At 44.7% G+C, this 17,190-nt stretch overlaps 1 protein-coding gene across 2 annotated transcripts in view; it reads left to right on the forward strand.

The window, feature by feature from the left end:
* Positions 1 to 3,504: 3,504 nt before the first annotated feature.
* RP1 (RP1 axonemal microtubule associated) overlaps positions 3,505 to 17,190 on the forward strand; it is a 314,354-nt gene continuing 300,668 nt past the window's right edge. Inside the window, exon 1 of one of the 2 annotated variants that reach the window (XM_039527284.1) lies at positions 3,505 to 3,613. The gene's annotated coding sequence lies outside the window, so the exon portion shown is untranslated. Of the gene's footprint in view, positions 3,614 to 5,102; positions 5,159 to 17,190 lie in introns of those variants that run through there. The other variant, XM_039527282.1, reaches the window with a different exon arrangement.

Here is a 17,190-nt window from a genome sequence, read left to right on the forward strand (position 1 = left end):
GGTTTTCTGAGGTTAAGTATTCCTATCTTCAGAAGCCCACATCAGAAATTACAGAATCACTTGCAAACTTAAACAAAGAAATTTGGCTGTAGTATCTTTGTGATATCGGAAGAATTAAACTAAAAGGCTGGACTTGTGCTGTGCATTCTCTCCCAGTTCATCAAGGTAATTGCATTGCCATGAACATGGTTAATCCTAAAAGTACACACACACCTGATAACCTGCTTGCACCTCAGGCTAGGAAAGAGGATCTTACATAATTGGTGAGAAAATAGAAGAAAACATTATTTGCCTTCCTCAAGATTTACTGCTTGTGTTTTCACAACTAAAAGCTCTATTATTGTTGACTTTAACCTTTCACATCATCAGGCTATCATATTGTGTATCCAGCTGCCAATTTTTGTAACTACATTGCAGTAGTGAGCAAATCCCCATACCAAACAATTTAGTTGTTTCATACTAGAAAGTCAACAGTGTAATATATTATGAATACATTTTAGTCACTGTGGAATATGTAATATTACTAAATGTATCGGGATGGTATTCACCTCAGGATTAAATACTTCAGGAGAATTATGTCAAGTAAAACTAGAATAATTTTAATTTTCATCATATGCATTTCCACAGAAAAAGTGAAAATGCCATTGTGTTTTCAGTAATGTTGAGTTCATATAGCTAGAAACATGAATCTAATACTCCCCTCACCTTTTCTAGTTTAAAAAAAAGTTATTTTTTCATAGCTTTTTAAATTTTTAACATGTCAAGGCATCTTCTGTGAATTACAGGTTTTTTCTCACTTTCTCATGCTTAAAAAAAAATCAGTATGTGACCATTTTGGCCCAGAGTCACAAAACCCAAGCACCATCCTTTGAGTTAAAGTTTCTTAGAAAAATGAGAATAAATTTCCTAATCTTAAAATATGCTCATCTCTCTCTCTCTCTCTCTCTCTCTCTCTCTGTGTCAAAATTTTCAAAAATGAGCACCCAGTTTTTGAAAATCAGGCTTCCTTAAGTTGACTCAAATTAGACAAGCAAAAATTGCTATTCAAGTTACGAAAATTTTGGCTTTATATGTTTGTTCAAAAACATACATAAATTACATTCTTGTAATTAAATGATCTTTAAAACACTCTGTTCTATGATTTCTTGTGGCAGAACAACTCTGAATTTAGTAAAATGAGTTTTAATATAATTTAAAATGTACTAAAGATAAATGTATGCCCTGTCGTATAATTTGATTTGTTTTCTTGTATCTATACAGGTAGCATCCTTTGTTAATGGACTGTTTTTCACTGCTGATAGAGGCCACCCACTGTGGCTGTTTATCCTGACCCATATACCCTCATGTAGGCAAGGTTAGTCTGTAATCCAAATGGAATCTTTATTTAACAAAACCAAAGTCTGCTGATCCCATCCCAGCAGGTGTAAATTGAGGGACTGGTAGAGCTGATGATAGCTCAGGGACTAGCAGGCTCCAGAGCTAAATACTCAGCAAGATTACTGCTATGTGACTTCACTAATTAACAGAGGACAAGCTTATCCAACCTCAGGGCATGACTGCTGACAAATTATAACTAACTACCTTAAAAAGTTGTGGAAGGAGAAGGTACTGTATAGAACAAACATATAAAATAGGGACAAAACCAATACAGAAATAGCATGTAGAACTTCCAAATTTGTAGTCCCTCCAGAAACCTTGTACTTTACTTTTTATTTTAAGAAGGTGAAGAAGTCTTTGAAGCTGTTTCTGACATCAGAAATAAAGAGACAACCTTGACTCCCAACTAAATGCCTTATTAATCCTCTGGGTCAAGCAAGTAGGTGGCTACTGGCTTCATAAAGTTTGTCTTCCATGTGCACCAGATGTCATTTTCTTGTGTTCAACAAAACCCAAGGTTAAAGCAGAAATTGTGTCTGTTGAAGACCTAATGATTAATAAGAGTTAAGTACAAAGCCCCACAAAGCTTCTCAGATACAAAATGCTTCATCTGGAGTTCTTAGCAGAGGTTTGCCTCCCCATCCCCAAAAGAGGTTTGAAGCTGTAATCCAAAGAAAGAAATGTACCTGCCATGAAAAACCATTCACCTGAATCTACAATATCTTATTTTACCATGTGAGAAAAAAGGCATTTTCTAGTTCATTCTTTATATCCTTTCCCTATGGCACATTTGGGGTGTGGGTCTTAACCATAGAAACTGAAGACAGCCTAACCAGGTGTGAGAAGATAGAGACATCCCCAAACATTGACAGCCCACGAAATTTCCCAAAATGCACATTTCCTTTTTCTGTACATGGTCTCCTATATCTATATATAATCTGTACTAAAATGTTTTTGTTTCCATTGCATAGGCATTAAATAGAAGCCATGTAACGCAGAAGTTTATATTTTGTATTAATGGTAGCTACTTTGGTCAATACAGACATTTTTGCCCTGTCTTTATTTTCTAAAGAAATGTCTATGTATGCTTCCCATGTTTAATAAATAAATGCTTTATCATACAGTGGGGATCATTAAATGACTGTTTTCCACAGTGGTATATGGGTTTACTCAGGTGTTTGTTGTGAACACTATAATCAAAGTAAGAAAAATCTGCAATAACTTTACTGTGAGTAGTGAAAGCTCAGTTTTGAATAGTACCAAAGCCTGCTTCTTTGAGATTTTCTTCATTTAGGTCCCAGTTCAGCCAATCACTTAAATGTGTTTAACCAAGGTAAGGATCACAGGATGATGCCCTCATTCTAGTACTCCAGGAAAAAGCCTGAAATACAGTGTAATGGCTGGTGGGGAAGCACAGTGGTAGACATGATGTTGGAAGCCTGTGTAAGCAGCCTGCAGCCCTCTGATCAGCTCTTAAGGGAACTCCCTGCAGTAGGGTCGCCACCTTTTCAAAAGGCAAAAGTGGACATATGCAGGAACCCCACCCCGTCTGTGGTCCCACCCCACCTCATCCCCTGAGGCCTCACCCCCTGAGCCTCCACGCTCTGGCCAGCCTGGAAGATGGAGCTGGGCTGTGGTAAGAGCTGCCCAGGGAGCCCAGGCTGCTGTGGGGAGCCCAGACCCCTTAGTAATAGTAAAGTAATAATTGGAGATATACCAATCTCCTAGAACTGGAAGGGACCTTGAAAGGTCATTGAGTCCAGCCCCCTGCCTTCACTAGCAGGACCAATTTTTTGCCCCAGATCCCTAAGTGGCTGCCTCAAGGATTGAGCTCACAACCCTGGGTTTAGCAGGCCAATGCTCAAACCACTGAGCTATCCCTCCCCCTTGACCCATGTCCCCACCCCCAGGGCAGGTGGAGGGTCCAAGGCTCCCCAGACCAGCCTGGGCTCCTTGGGTGGCTCTTACCAGGGCTTCAGCTTTTGGCCTGGCAAGGGGGCGGGGCATCAGGTGGGAGGGGAGAGAGGAACACGGGGTAGGGCTTTGTGGTGAGGGGTGTGGCTAAGGCCCACCTCAGCCTCCCACACCTGGAAGAGTCTGGCATCGCCCCTGAGCCTTGGGCAGGCACGGAGAGATGCCGCAGGGAATCCGGGACAAATGCTGTCCCAGAGTCATTCAGCCCGGGACTGGAACTGGACCTCTGCATTTTGGGATTGTCCCATCCAATTCACAACAGGTGGTCACCCTACATCTAGCCACATGGCTGAAGAGGCACAGCTGCTGCAATGGCTACTGTGGCTGTGAAGCCATAGTGGCTGCTGATTCTCAGCTGGCGGGGGTGGGGGAGGATTCCATTTAAAGAAAGTGTGTTTAAAAAAAGGTTCCTTGCTGAATAGCCAATACAAGGATTATTTTACATAGCTACAGTAGAATGGCTGCAAACAAAGGGCTAAATTGTGGCTTTGTCACAGGTGTTGTGCGTAGAGTGGCATGGAGTTTCACTGCCCCAGGAACAGACTGGGAAGCAGATTGACACTCAGTCACAGTCTGACTCCCTGTTTTCCCCTGTGGCAGCAAGATGTGTGTGGGGAAGATATGTACATTGTACAAGCCCTGTACCGAGTGCAGTATACACCCCCTGGACTGGTGACACGTTGTGGGAGATGGAGTCAAGGATCTCTGAGTCACAATGGGGTCCCTGTTCTGCTTCTGGGACAGTGCAACTAGGCACTCTCCCTTGCTCAAGGCAGATTACAAGGTGCCAAACTAGCCCTAAATATTTATTATTGTTAGCAGTATTATATTAAATATCACTCTTATGGTGGGTGTCACCAGGTGGTGCTGATAATTAAGGCGCAAGATTTGTTCAGTCTTTGAAGAAAAGCTGGATTGTTAGTTTTCTCAGGTAGTTTCTGTAGTAAAGTGGCCATCTTGGAGGTAACTGAGTTACTCAGAGGATTATTATGGGATGGAGCTATGCCCCATCTTTCTCTACTTCCTGTTTGGGAGCAGTCCCTCTCCCCCTTCCCACTCCCCCCCCCCACCCCCAGCTCTCTCTGTTTGTTGTGATGCAGTTGAATAAAGCAGCAATTCTCCAACCTTCAGGCAAGTGAGAAAAATGTTATGTTTATTGCTCTGAGCATCCCCTTTACTAAAGTTTCTTTGGGGGAGGTGGAGATATTGTAAGTAGCAATAGCAGTGGTTCCTTTGTTAATCCCTCTAAAAACTGGAATCTATTCTTGGAGAAACTGGGTATTGGTGTGTGGGTTGTGAGCCCTGAAAGAGGGAACTGCCGGCATGTTGTTTAACCCTCTCTGTTCAAGGACTGGCTTATATAGAATAAATAAAACAAATTACACTAAGCAAATACCCATACTCTGCATCACAGACTTCTTGTCCAACAGGAAACTGACTGCAAGGCCCCAAAATTGTCTGCTTTTTGTTTAAATGTATATATACAATTATACAGGATGGCTCAGGATTCAGGATGTGAAATGGATCATTTCACCTCTAGATGGATTTGTATTTCTTGTTCAGCACTGTGAAGTTTCTATTATCTCAGTATATGCCAGCAGTTCTGACTGTGTAGTTTGAGTATGTATGTTCAGACTGTTTGGGATATTTGGTACTATATATCTCACAGTTTTGAAAGTAATGTAATTTTAAAAATACACTTTTAAGGACTGTATCCTGCTTTCTCTGCTTTCTCAGCTGAAACTGAATAAGGAGAACAAGTTCAGATGCTAAATAATGAAGCAATTTTAAGTGTGACAGAAATAAGGTACATTTTATTATCTGTTGAAAAATACACAATTTAATGTAGAAACAAAAATCCATGAAAAGTCAGATTTCAAGCTTCTGTTAGACCACCTGTCTGGGTTTCCTAGCCTTCTGGCCTCTGTCTGCCATGTAGATGACAGATTAGCTGTGAACATCCTTTATAAAAGGAAATAGTGTTCTATAAAATTCACACCACGGTTTCCAATTTGGTATCAGTCAGGACATCCTAAAATAAAATTTGTTTCAAAAATAGATTGGTAGGGGGGAAATGTCAGGGTTAAAAGAAAACAATCTACTTATGTCAGTTTATTCTGTGAGAAAACTTGCCCGAAAAGAAGGTTTAATGTCTTGTTCAGGTGCAGTAGTTTTTTTGCTGATTGTGAGTAAAGCAACGCAAAATAACAATAGTGTTCTGTGAATCAAGTGTGATAAAGAAGAGTTACCATACAGCAAAACAGGAAGTTTAAAAAAAGCAAAACAATTGATCTTTGAGAGAGAATGATATTCTATTTTTATAGATTTAATTATTTAATTTTTATAGATTTCTTATTTTAATTTTAACTTTACTGTAGAATTATATACAATAATGTAAACTGCTCAGTAAATGCTATTAGTAAATGTACCACAGTACAGAGCTGTACAATAAAACTTCTTAATTTTTGCTTTTGTTTTGTTTCAGTTTTGGGCCCAATTGTGCAGTCCTTATAGAAATGGGAATTTTGCTTATATAAGGACTGGAAGATCAGTTTCTTTCTCTATACATGCTGGGTGATATTCTCTAATTTATACTTCATCTGAAGTGCATAGTAACAGCTATGGTTAAGGTTGCTGTAGCAGGGTGACCCCCTGCTCCGGCCCAGAGGGGTTTAAAAGTGGCCTGGCAGGGCTTGAGAGCGGCGGTTCTCAAGACTGGGCTAATGGAGGAAGTGGCAGCAGGCGAGGCCATGCCCCAAACTGAACCACAGCTGGCCCCTATAAAAGGCCAGGGAGCCAAAGGCAAACAGTCTCTCTCTGCCTTCAGAGGGAGATGGGCCTGGCTGCTTAGGAGCTGAGATAAGTACCTAGGGTGAAGCAGGGCTGCGGAAAGGCTGAGGAGCTGAGGAGCTCTAGCCAGGAAAGCCCCAGGTGTGGGGCAGCACACGAGCCAACGGGTACTGGGGTTGCAGAGTCAAAAAACCCAACCCAATGATGATGATGCTGCTGATGCAGTCTGCCCCAGGGGGTGGGGTGGGACACATGACTGACTGACCACATACTACAGCAAGGTAGGGATAAGGGTGGGGGGGGGGGAGAGACAAGGGGGGGCAGAGTGAAAAAAAGGGGTTACTGCCAGGGGGCAGCACCCCGGAGAAAAGGGGCACCGGGTCCGGGGAGGGACACAGGGGCCTGAGAACAGGTGGATCACCAGCCTGCAGAGGGTGCTCCAGTGCTGAACAGAGCTAATTCCCAAAGTAACCAGCAGGAGGCGCCGCAGGGGTGAGTCCGACCTGTTTACACGTGGTGGAGAATGCGGGCAGTAGCGGTCTGCCCCTGATACAAGGGGCCAGGGCACGGACAGTGGACTGTTGCCTGAATGGGAGTAACCCAGGGGATGATGGATCCTGGGTACCCAGGGGTCTTTTATGCAGAGGCCCCGGATGCGGTCCCTGGTGTCAGTGCCCCGGAGAAAGGGGGCTGACCACTTGCAGGGGATCCGGGAGACCCAACAGGACATATGGGAGGTGCAGGAGGCCCTCCAGGAACAGGTGAGCCAGCTGATACAAGAACAGCGGGCCCTGATAAACATCCTCCGAACAGAGTTCCGGAGGCTTGGTGGAAACGGAAGGGAGAGGCGGAGAGCCGGGACCAGGAGGCCCGCGGCTGAGCGCCAGACATGTTATGCCTGTCTAAGGCGAGGACATCTAAAGAGGGACTGTCCCTACTGGGTTGGGAGCAGGGTGCCTCACCCAGAAAAGGGGCAGCGGCAGGTCCCTCGGGCAGCCTGCCGGGTGAGAGAACCCAGGCAGCTGCCAGCGTGTTGGGCTTGTGGGCAGACGGGCCACTTCTGGAGGGACTGTCCAGGCCCAGAGAACACGGCACCGGGCAGCCTAGGAAAGGCTAGGCCCATGAAGGGACAGAGAAGGCCCAAGGCAGTGAGGAGGCAAAGAGCCTGCTGGGTCTGCCAGAAGCGGGGCCACATTAGGAGGCACTGCCCCCTCAAGAAAGTTGAGGGTCGGCCAAGGGAGGTGCCTGGAGATCCAGTTGGGGCCACGCTGGATCCCGGGGGGGGGTGACACCAGCGGAGATGGCAACCGTGGGGACCCCGCAGGAGGCTGGGACCCAGACCATCACCCCGCCAGTCACGGAGAGAGGGACCCAGACGGAGTGGGCCCCGCAGGAGGCTGGAGCCCAGGAGAGACAGGTCCGACAAACAAAATGGACCCAGGTGGTTATGGGACAGGCCACCAAGGGAACCCAGACCCTGAGAGAAGAGGGCCTGGGGGACGCAAATTTGCGTGCACAGCTGGAAGCTGCGGAGCGGGCCCTCCACGAGTCCGAAGCGAGTGGGGTGGCCTTCACTAAGGACTATGAGGCCGTCGTGGAGGAGGAGGTCCACTTGAGAAAGCGATTGGAGGAATCCGAAAAGAAGCGAGTGGCACTGGAGTCACATGGGCGGCTGAGCCAGGCCAAGAAACCTCCCTATCCCCAGGGGTGGGGGTTTTAAGGGGGTGTGTGTGTAGCAGGGTGACCCCCTGCTCCGGCCCAGAGGGGTTTAAAAGTGGCCTGGACGGGCTTGAGAGCGGCGGTTCTCAAGACTGGGCTAATGGAGGAAGTGGCAGCAGGCGAGGCCACGCCCCAAACTGAACCACAGCTGGCCCCTATAAAAGGCCAGGGAGCCAAAGGCAAACAGTCTCTCTCTGCCTTCAGAGGGAGATGGGCCTAGCTGCTTAGGAGCTGAGATAAGTACCTAGGGTGAAGCAGGGCTGGGGAAAGGCTGAGGAGCTGAGGAGCTCTAGCCAGGAAAGCCCCAGGCTGCGGCCTAGCACGAGGCCAACGGGTACTGGGGGTTGCAGAGGGCATCCCAGGGGTAGGCCAAAGCAGCAGGTCAAAACCCAACCCTGCCAATGATGAATAGGCTGATACTGCAGTCTGCCCCAGGATGTGGGGCTAGACAATGACTGACAGTAGCCACATACTGAGGCAAGGTAGGGATAGAGGGTGGGGGTTCCCTGAGACAAAGGGGGAAGCCCAGAGTGAAAAGGGGTTACTGTCAGGGGGCAGCACCCTGGAGAAAAGGGGCACCGGGTCCGGGGAGGGACACGGGGGCCTGAGAACAGGTGGATCACCAGCCTGCAGAGGGCGCTCCGGTGCTGAACAGAGCTAATTCCCAGAGTAACCAGCAGGAGGCGCCGCAGGGGTGAGTCCGACCCGTTTACATTGCTTAAATCTTTACATTGTAAAGGGCCTTTTTCAGTAGCTTATAATGTTGTCAATCTTTAACCTTTGGGGTTATAATTTTCTAGATCTGGTCTCTGCATAAGGATGGGGTTTTGTTTTTTGGAACACAAACAGTCAACCCTTAAGATTGCCAATGCTTTTAGGCCAACAAATAAGCTTACCTTGATAATGGTCTCATATGGGAATTCTCCCCTTCTAGAATCCAGTGAACTATTTTAGCAAAAGAGTCATGCTTTATCTTCACATCTTAACAAAAGGAGCCAACTTTGACCATTAGATACAATACAATCCGATTTTATTAGCCTAGTCTGGTGGTGGGCAAACTGTGGCCTGCCAACGGATTACCCTGACGGGCTGTGTGCGGCCTGTGGACCTCAGGTTGCCCGCCACTGATCTAGTCTGAAAGAACTTTTAAGTACTGTAGTATCACTTTCATAACAGTATAGGAAGACCTAATTGATCAATACATGCTATTTTGAGGGATAGGTTAAGCTTTTGTTTGTGAACATATAACTAATTATTTATGTTAGCTCAATGCTCCAAGTAACATTACCATCTTATGTATGTTTATCCATGTTGAACACATTTCTGAATTATAAAAGGAAAAACAATAATAAACCAGCCAATCTGTAACTTAATGCACGTCTGGCAATGTACAAACTGATTCCAATGGGAAGATACTTCTGCAGAGGGCTGAACAAGTGACCCAGGGATATGAAAGCATTAGCCCTACTTCATAGAATCATAGAACTTATGATCAGAAGGGACCATTATGATCATCTAGTCTGACCTCCCGCAAGATGCAGGCCACAAAAGCTGACCCACCCACTCCTGAAATAATTCTCTCCCTTGACTCAGCTGTTGAAGTCCCCAAATCCTGATTTAAAGACTTCAAGTAGCAGATAATCCTCCAGCAAGTGACCCCTGCCCCGTGCTGCGGAGGAAGGCGAAAAAACCCCAGGGCCACTGCCAATCTACCCTGGAGGAAAATTCCTTCCCGACCCCAAATATGGCGATCAGCTGAACCCCGAGCATGCGGGCAAGACTCTCCAGCCAGACACTCAGGAAAAAGACTCAATATCCCAACATTGACCCTTGGTACTAATTACCAGTGGTGGCACCTTATTGACCTATTGACTAAATCACGTTATCCTATCAAACCATTCCCTCCATAAACTTATCAAGCTTAATCTTAAAGCCAGAGAGGTCCTTCGCCCCCACTGTTTCCCTCGGTAGGCTGTTCCAGAATTTCACTCCCCTGATGGTTAGAAACCTTCGTCTAATTTCAAGCCTAAACTTCCTGAGTGCCAATTTATATCCATTTGTTCTCGTGTCCACATTAGTACTGAGCTGAAATAATTCCTCTCCCTCCCTGGTATTTATCCCTCTGATATATTTAAAGAGTGCAATCATATCTCCTCTCAACCTTCTTTTGGTTAAGGAAAACAAACCGAGCTCCTCAAGTCTCCTTTCATACGACAGGCTTTCCATTCCTCGGATCATTCTAGTGACTCTTCTTTGTACCCGTTCCAGTTTGAATTCGTCCTTCTTAAACATGGGAGACCAAAACTGCACACAGTACTCCAAATGAGGTCTCGCCAACGCCTTGTATAATGGGACTAGCACCTCCTTATTTCTACTAGAAATACCTTGCCTAATGCATCCCAAGACCGCATTAGCTTTTTTAACGGCCACATCACAATGCCGACTCATAGTCATCCTGCGATCAACCAGGACTCCGAGGTCCTTCTCCTCTTCCGTTACTTCCAACTGGTGCGTCCCCAGCTTATAACTAAAATTCCTGTTAGTCATCCCTAAATGCATAACCTTGCACTTCTCACTATTGAATTTCATCCTATTACTAATACTCCAGTTTACAAGGTCATCCAAATCTCCCTGGAGGATATCCCGATCCTTCTCTGAATTGGCAATACCTCCCAACTTTGTGTCATCCGCAAACTTTATCAGCCCACTCCTACTTTTGGTTCCGAGGTCAGTGATAAATAGATTGAATAAAATCGGACCCAAAACCGAACCTTGAGGAACTCCACTGGTAACCTCCCTCCAACCCGACAGATCACCTTTCAATACGACCCGCTGCAGTCTCCCCTTTAACCAGTTCCTTATCCACCTCTGGATTTTCATTTCGATCCCCATCTTTTCCAATTTAACCAGTAATTCTTCATGCGGTACTGTATCAAACGCCTTACTGAAATCAAGATATATTAGATCCACCGCATTTCCCTTGTCTAAAAAATCTGTTACTTTTTCAAAGAAGGAGATCAGGTTGGTTTGGCATGATCTACCTTTCATAAAACCATGTTGTAATTTGTCTCAATTGCCATTGACCTCAAGGTCCGTAACTACTCTCTCCTTTAATATTTTTTCCATGACTTTGCATACTACAGATGTTAAAGTAACAGGCCTGTAGTTACCCGGGTCACTTTTTTTCCCCTTCTTGAAAATAGGAACTATATTAGCTAATCTCCAGTCAAACGGTACAACCCCCGAGTTTAGGGATTCATTAAAAATCATCGCTAACGGGCTTGCAAATTTCACTCGCCAATTCCTTTAATATTCTAGGGTGAAGATTATCCGGGCCTCCTGATTTACTACCGTTAAGCTGTTCAAGTTTGGCTTCTACCTCGGATACTGTAATGTCTACCCCCGCACCTTCATTCCCATCAGTCACTCTGCCACTATTCCTAAGCCCTTCCTTAGCCTCATTAAAGACCGAGGCAAAATATTCATTTAGATATTGTGCCATGCCTAGATTATCCTTAATCTCCACTCCGTTTACAGTTTTAAGCGGTCCGACTTCTTCTTTCTTGGTTTTCTTCCTATTTATATGGCTAAAAAACCTTTTACTTACTCCTTAAGACACTAGTTAGGTGCCTAACTCTCCTGGAAAGTCACCTTGCTGGCATTTATACCTTTGAAAATCTCCCCTAAGAGGGTTTTATGTGTCCAGAACTAGCCAATTTTCTGGATTGAGGGCCAGATTAGGTTTCGGCAGATTATAAAACCAGAAGGGACCATTTGCGATCACGTAGTCCAGTGGTTTTCAACTTGTGGTCTGTGGACATCTGGGGGTCTGCAGACTATGTCTAAGATTTCCAAAGGGGTCTGCACCTACATTCAAAGTTTTTTAGGGGTCCTCAAATGAAAAAAGATTGAAAACCACAGATCCAGTCTAATCTTCTGTATAACATAGACTGTAGGTCTTCTCTGAATTAATTTGTTTAAACTAGAGCATATCTTTTAGAAAAACATCCAAACTTGATTTAAAAAATTCCTGTGATAGAGAATCCATCACAATTCTTGGTAAATTGTTACCTTGGTTAATTACCCTCACTGTTAAAAAATTGCATTTTATTTCTCATCTGAATTTGTCCAACTTCAATTTACTGGTCACTGGGTTGTATTATACCTTTGTCTGATAGCTTGAAGAGCCCTCTATTATCAAATTTTGGTTCCTCATATAAGTAAGTATAGAATGACCAAGACACCTTTTAACCTTCTCTTTGATAAACTGAATATATTGAATTCCTTGCATTTTTCACGATAAGGCATGTTTTCCTATCCTTTAATCATTCTCATAGCTCTTCTCTGAATCATCCTTCCTGAGTTGTGAACATCAGCACTGGACACAGTATGACAGTAGTGGTTGTACCAGTGCTATATACAGAGGTCATATAACCTCTCTATTCCATATTCCTCTCTTTATATATCCAAGGATTGCATTAGCCCCTTTGGCCACAACATGGTGATAGGGTCTTGTGTTCAGCCAATTGTTATTATTCACCATGACAAGTCCTTTTCAGAATCAGTGATTCCTGGGACAGAGCCTCATATCCTGTAAGTATTGCTTACATTATTTGTTCCTTGATGTTTGACTTTACATTTGGCTGTATGAAAACATGTTTGCTTGAGCCCAGTTTACTAAGCAATCCAGATCACTCTGTATCACTGACCTGTCCTCTTTATTATTAAAGCAAAGATTCAGGGAGTTGTAATCTGCAAACTTTATCAGTAATGATTTTATGTTTTATTCCAGGTCATTGATAAAAATGTTAAATAAAATAGGCCAAGAACTAATCTCTGTGAATCCCCATCAGAAACAAATCCACTCAGTGATGATTCCCCATTTACAATTACATTTTGAGACCTATCAGCCAGTTTTAATCCATTTAATGTGTGCTATGTTGATTTTGTATCACTCTAGGTTTTTAGTCAAAATGGCACCAAGTAAAACACCTTATAGAAGTCTAAGTATATTACATCAACAACACTATTACCTGTATCAACCAAACTTGTAATCTCATCAAAAAAAGGAACGTTAGTTTGAGGAGACCTATTTTCCATAAAGTCATGTTGATTGGCATTAATTATATTACTCTCCTTTAAATCTTTATTAAAGGAGTCCCGTATCAGCGGTTCCATTATTTTGCCTGCGATCAATGTTAGGCTGACAGGCCTATAATTACCTGTGTAATGCCATTTACCCATTTTAAATACTGGCACAACATCAACTTTCTTCCAGTCATCTGGAACTTCCCAAGAGTTCCATGACATAATAAAAATCTTCAGCATTAACAATTCAGAGAGCTCCTTGGCCAGCTCTTTTTAAACTATTGTGTGCAAGTTATTCAGACCTGCTGATTTAAAAATATCTAGCTTTATTAGATGCTCTTTAATGTCCTACTAAGTTAATATTGAAATGGAAATTATATAATCAATCACCATCATATGACATCATCTAGCTTTTTCCCAAATACAGAACAGAAATATTTATTCAACATTTTGTTCTTTTTCTTCATTATTATTGACAATTCTACCATTGTTAGGAATCCTTCTGTTCCTATATATTTTAAATCTCCTCCTTATTGTCCATAACTCTGCTGACTATAGACTTCCTCTTGTGCCCCTTTGCTTCCCTTATCCATTTTCTTACATTCTTAGCTTCTGGTGTATATTCATTACTATCAACTTCTCCTTTCTTCCATTTGTTATAATTTTTAAAAAATGTATTTAATTATGTTATAGCTGCTTTCACTTTCCTTCCAAGCTAGGTTGGTTTTTTTAACCATTGTGGCCTTTCTTGACTGAAGGATTGTGACTTTTTGGGTATCTAGTAAAATGTTCTTAGTTCACAATTATCATTCATATTTTTCTGTTTAAATTCTTTCTCTCAACTGATGTGGCTCATAATTATTTTCAGCTTGTGAAATTGGCCCTGTTAATGCACCAAGTGTGTATGTGTAACTACTTTTATGGGGCTCTGTGCAAAATAACATGTGGAGGACTCTAACCAGTATCCTTCCGATCTGTCATTGGCCTTAACTTCTGCATACTCATTACAACACACCCAGCCCTCGTTTCTAGCAGCCTTCTGCTTAGTTATGACCCTCCTTTGGTCATGGTGACTCCACAACCTGATTAGACTTGACAATTGTCACATATCTTGTGTGATCTCATGCAGGCCACCTCTCATGCATTCCTGTTTGTACTTGTTGAGCAGACTTCCAAGCAGCTCTGTCTTGCTGTGCCTCCTGCTGGAGCTGAGCAGGGATACAGCACTTGAGAGGAGCTGGCAAGCTGCAGTGGCAGGAAGTGCAGGCAGCATCAGGGAGAAGGATAGGGGCATCAGTCCTGGTCTCATCCTGCCCTTTCTCCTACACATATTTCCATCCACCCAAACCTTAGTCACCCCATCTTGCTGGCCCAATCTTCTTCTTCCCAGAAACCCTCAGCTCTCCCATAGCTCCTTCCTCCCCAATCCCATCCACCCCATCTTCCATCTGGATACCCACAGAAACCCAGCTGTTCCCCACAGGTTTCTTTCCCCAGACATCTATTCTCAAGCCACTGAGCTGCCCTTATTCCTGTGGCACCCCTAGAAACTCAGATTCCTAGCTACACTCAGCTACCACCTTGGACACTCCCACAAACCCAGCTATGCTTCCTCCATCCACCTAATCTTCTTCCCAGACTCCCCAATAAATGCAGCTACCCCACCTTTCAATCCCAGACTGCCACCACTAAGCGCCCAACTACCTTCCATAGCTGACAAGTTTTGTGCAGCTCCATGTCCTACCTCACCTCTGCTGGGGCAGGGTGTGTAGTCATGCAAAATAACTTGCAAATTACTTATTGGGCCAATTTGAAAATTTGCAGAAAATGTCACACATGGAAGAGTAGAACCCTATGATGTTGAATAGACAAAGGCCATTGCTAGTTTGAGGGGAGATCTCCAGGAAATGAGAAAACAGGATCAGTAGCTGTCAGGAGGAGTGGCAAGTGCAGATCATCTAGACCAGGGTTTCTCAACCCATGAACTGGGACCAAAAATTGGGCTACCAGAATGTTTCAGAGGGTCGTGGGGCAGCTCCTGTCCCACAGGGCCGGCTGGGCTTGCTTCTATGCTCCAGGCACTGCAACCTCTGGGGTCTCAGCACCACTCATGTTTGGCCCCAGTCATCATGATGATGGGAGCTCAGGTAGGCCAAATTTGAGTGAAGGGCACTGCAAGCCCATGAGCCAGGTCACATCTCCAGTAACACAAATTTGGTCCAGTTGGGGGGAGGGGCCAAACCTGAGCAGTGCTGCAACCCCAGCAGTTGCAGTGCTTGGAGCGGAGAGCCAAGCCCACCCATCCCCACAGCACAGGAGCTGCAGGAGTCACCATTGTGAGGTGAGTGCCAAGCAGGACCCAAACCCCCAGAGGAGCGGGAAAAGGAAGGAAACCAACCCAGAGCCTCCACCCCCCGACTACTTACTGGGTTGCGACAGGCCATAAGCATTTACAAATGGGTCCTGAGCCCAAAAAGGTTGAGGACAAATGATCTAGACAATATATCCCACCTGGGATATAACCCACCCGGATGTTACCTCAGCATTAAGCCTCTTTTTCTTCCTCAGAGGGGCCCTTCCACTCTACCTTGCCTTTCTCTGCTGCCAAATCATCTTCCCTTCCAGAAAGTAGCAGTGGGCAGGTGGCCTGTGAACATCTAGGGCAACCTGCGGGCTGCACATGACCTATCAGGGTAATCCGCTGGCGGGCAGCAGACAGTTTATTTACATTGGCATGGCTGCCCGTAGCTCCCAGCAGGTTTCCCACCTCTGATCTAGGGTAAGGGACTTCCTGACGAGGAACCCACAGTGGCTTTGTGATGAAGAGACAGCTGGAGCCTGAGGTATTGCAAGTGGGGAACCAAGAGGATCAGTGCTTATTTGGGGAGGGTTAGGAGAAGAAGACTGAAGGGTGTGAAGGATGGGTTTGGGAAGCAGAAGGCAGTATTGTTTGGCAGCTGGAAATGAGAAGGAATGTGGTATGGCTATTGAAGACAGGAGACCTAGCCTCAGCTTCCACGTTCGATTGAAGATGCAGCCCCATCAAGCTCGCACTGCAGTGATCTGATCTCAAAGTGATTGATGTATGCTTTACCATAGCAAGGACTGTATCTGAAAGGAAGATTGAAACTCTTGATCAGAGTTGTATTGAGAGATTTTGGGGACTGTAAGTGTATCAGGACATGGGGCCCCTCATGGTTCTGCCTCTGTGGCCATGCTCCCTCCTTGGAATGGTGGTGGCTGGAGGGTCTCCTCACAGGTGAAGAGGCAAAAGTATGGAGTCCACTTCTTCCCCCAAGAGCATCCACAGGGCCCCCAATACCTTTGAAAATAGCAGGGGACCTTCCCCACTCTGGAGAGGCAGGTGTAAGAGCAGGAGGCCTCCAGCAGCTAGGGGGTAACTGTTTGTCTGGATGGATGGGTTGGGAACTGCTTATCTGAGGATCACAGGAGCATATCCCACTCTAGCTCAGCCTCCCACTCATCCCTTATGCCCAAGAGGAGAGCTTTATGCCACTTGAAAAGTCCCTTTATACTGGGGGAATCCCTGTCTGCCTTCTCAGGCAGTTGTCTTCCCAGAGCAGCGTACAGAAGATCTGGCCCCTTGTATTTAGATTTGCTTGCAGATCCTGTGTCCTTTGTAAGAGCAAAAACTAACAATAACCTCTCTGGACTAACATTTATTAAAAGGGCTCTTGGAAATGGAGAACAGGTTCCCCTAACCTCCACGACAAATGCTTGACCTCCTTGTATCCTTTGCATCAAATGGCTGTATTTCCACCCTTATTTATTTACTTAGCACACACAGTCAAGAACAGGGAAACCTTGATGTTGGTTGTGTTTTTTTGGTCATTGTGTAGATCACAGATATTTGCTGCATCTGTTTCCTGTTAAGGAAGCTTAGTGCTGCCTTTTGTCCAGCAGGTGGAACACTTGCTGCAGTTTGTGCAGCTCGGGAATCCTGCTATAACACTTGATTTTAAAGAGAATTTTAGGCTTGTTAGGTCTTCATGGCAAATGGCCAAATAGGCAGATTTTCCTTGCTACATTGAGGAGAGCTTGCTAGTCTGGGAAGCATAACATTATAAGTTCATGCAAAGTAAAGGCTGTGTTTGCACTAGAAAATTGAATTGTTAGTAAGTGAACGGATGGGTTGCATCAATGTATGCATCAACAGTGCAAAGAATTACACTGGCTATGCTGTTTCGTGTGCAGTTTTGCCCCATATTCACATTAGCACGT

Source organism: Mauremys reevesii, linkage group 2 (assembly GCF_016161935.1).
Source record: "Mauremys reevesii isolate NIE-2019 linkage group 2, ASM1616193v1, whole genome shotgun sequence".
Lineage (NCBI taxonomy): Eukaryota > Metazoa > Chordata > Testudines > Geoemydidae > Mauremys > Mauremys reevesii.